Below are 2,500 nucleotides of genomic sequence, written 5' to 3' on the forward strand. Positions count from 1 at the left end.
GAAGACATCACGCGGCGCGTGAACGAGTCGCGAGCAGCGCGTCAGCGATCTGCCCGCAACCGACGGCTTCGCGGCAGAGCGGAGGATCGGGCGCGAGTGCGACTGGCTGCGGACGTCGCAGCAGCACTGGCCGCCCGAGATGACGAGGTACTGCGGACGGCAGTTGAGGCGGAGCGAGCGGGCCTAGCTCCTCCACCTATACCGAGGTGCAGCAGAGGGGGACCACCTTCCCCGGAGACGTTGAGAGTGCGCCACGAGCGGCGTCTATTCATGCAGCGCGCATGGCGAGCTCGGGTCCAGGCTGAGGGACCCTCGACGACGCGCCGCCGTCGGACCGCGCCTACGGAGGCGGATCGGATACGGTCGCGACGCAACAGACGGGAAAACGAAAGGCGCCGTCGTGCTTCGAATGCGGGCCGACGATTGACACCCGCGGAGGAGGCTGCCGCCAGCGAGGCGGAATGGTCAGATCGATAGATGTCGGGTTGACTTCTTGAGATCTCCGAGAGGGGAAAGAATGAGTGAGTCACGCGGACTAAGCAAGCGTACGCCTTTAATATGCGGTTAAGATACGATTCTATTTAATAAAGAAATAGGGAAGGGACATCCGAAAGGGTTCGTAAAGACGCATGACAAATCCCTGGCGGGCGACGTCGTGCGTCAAGAGCGTGGGTTTACGCTATTGTTTTTAGAACATAATGTTTATGAACAATAAAACCTGCAATTGTTTAAAAAAAAAAAAAAACGAAGTGGAGCTTGCGGCTTAATTTGACTCAACACGGGAAAATTTACCAGGTCCGAACTTATCGAGGTAAGACAGATTGAGAGCTCTTTCTCAAATTTAAGGGTAGTGGTGCATGGCCGTTCTTAGTTCGTGGAATGATTTGTCTGGTTAATTCCGATAACGAACGCGACTCAAACAAGCTAACTAGAACGCTGTCAGCAGTGCACCTCCGGGCGCACCTGACGTCAAGGCCGGCGGCCCCTTCACGGGCGGTCGTCGGCCACGTTTGCCCTGCTTAGCGGGACAACTTGTGTTTAGCAAGGTGAGAATGAGCGATAACAGGTCCGTGATGCCCTTAGATGTTCTGGGCTGCACGCGTGCTACAATGTGAGCAGCAGCGTGTTCTCGCCAATTGGCGCCCCCATTCCGAGAGGAACGGGAAATCACCCAAATGCTCATTTAGTTGGGATTGGGGACTGCAACGGTCCCCATGAACCTGGAATTTCTAGTAAGTGCTAGTCATTAGCTAGCGCTGATTACGTCCCTGCCCTTTGTACACACCGCCCGTCGCTACTACCGATGGATTATTTAGTGAGGTCTCTGGAGGCACACCTTCCGCGGTTCCTTCGTGAGCTGCAGCTGGCATGGCCGAAGTTGACCGAACTTGATGATTTAGAGGAAGTAAAAGTCGTAACAAGGTTTCCGTAGGTGAACCTGCGGAAGGATCATTACCGATCAATACATATATGTTGTTGTGTGAGTTGGTTAGAGAGATAGAGAAACACGGTATCAGCAGAACAAACTGCTATGTTACCTTTTGGGGGCCGCGCACGCCAATTAGACCCGCGAGAGAGGTGTGTCTATACTACGATATTGAGCGTGCGCGACCGTAGGCCAGTGGCCTTCGTACCTGTGCGCACACTCCCAATGGCAGCCATCGAACGCGTAAAGTGTGTGACACATGGGCGAAGGTAAAGACCCACTAGAACATATTTAAACACTGGCCTCGAGCGAGAGAGAACCTAATCAAGAGAACGAAAGTTGTGCAAGATCGCGCCGATGCCGCCCACATCGCGCGTCGATCAATGGGAAGGAAGACCAATGGTCATCCTTGTCCACCCTGGACGGCTTCGAAGGAACCGAGAGGTGCACGGTTACGCTGTCCGGGGAACTTAAGTTGTGAGAGATGCACCTAGCGCATAACGAAAACATAGGAGACAGTTGAACATACCAAAACCCTAGGCAGGGGATCACTCGGCTCATGGATCGATGAAGACCGCAGCTAAATGCGCGTCAGAATGTGAACTGCAGGACACATGAACACCGACACGTTGAACGCATATGGCGCATCGGACGTTTAAACCCGACCGATGCACACATTCTTGAGTGCCTACCAATTCTTGTTACACACTATTCCATAACTACAGGACGCCCGCGTACCAGCGGCACGCCTGGGCGAGCAGCACGCCCGGGAGTGTGTCGCAGGCTTGAACACACGCGTTTGGCGCACTGTGCATCATGGCGTGCTCGGACCCCTTCCGCGGGGGACCTTGGGCGCTGAAATGGTAAGGCGGTACAGTTGGCCCAGTGGGTGCGTGTCGTGTCGCACGGTTCGAACTTCGGCTATAAGACAACCTGGGAGCACCGGAAGCCCTTGAACACCTGGCTTGCCGTCTGTTGCCGGGACCCGCCGTCTGGCCGAGTCGTGTAACGCGTGCGGTACGCCCACCCGCTGGATACAAGCGAACAAGTGCGTGCTACTATTTACCATTCGGG

General features: G+C 55.2%; 1 non-coding gene across 1 annotated transcript; it reads left to right on the top strand.

The window, feature by feature from the left end:
• Window positions 1-1,958: 1,958 nt before the first annotated feature.
• LOC128308172 (5.8S ribosomal RNA) lies at window positions 1,959-2,116 on the top strand. Its single transcript, XR_008288109.1, has one exon. It is a non-coding gene; the product is annotated as a 5.8S ribosomal RNA (ribosomal RNA).
• Window positions 2,117-2,500: the final 384 nt, after the last annotated feature.

This window comes from Anopheles moucheti (assembly GCF_943734755.1).
Source record: "Anopheles moucheti chromosome X unlocalized genomic scaffold, idAnoMoucSN_F20_07 X_unloc_28, whole genome shotgun sequence".
Classification (NCBI taxonomy): domain Eukaryota; kingdom Metazoa; phylum Arthropoda; class Insecta; order Diptera; family Culicidae; genus Anopheles; species Anopheles moucheti.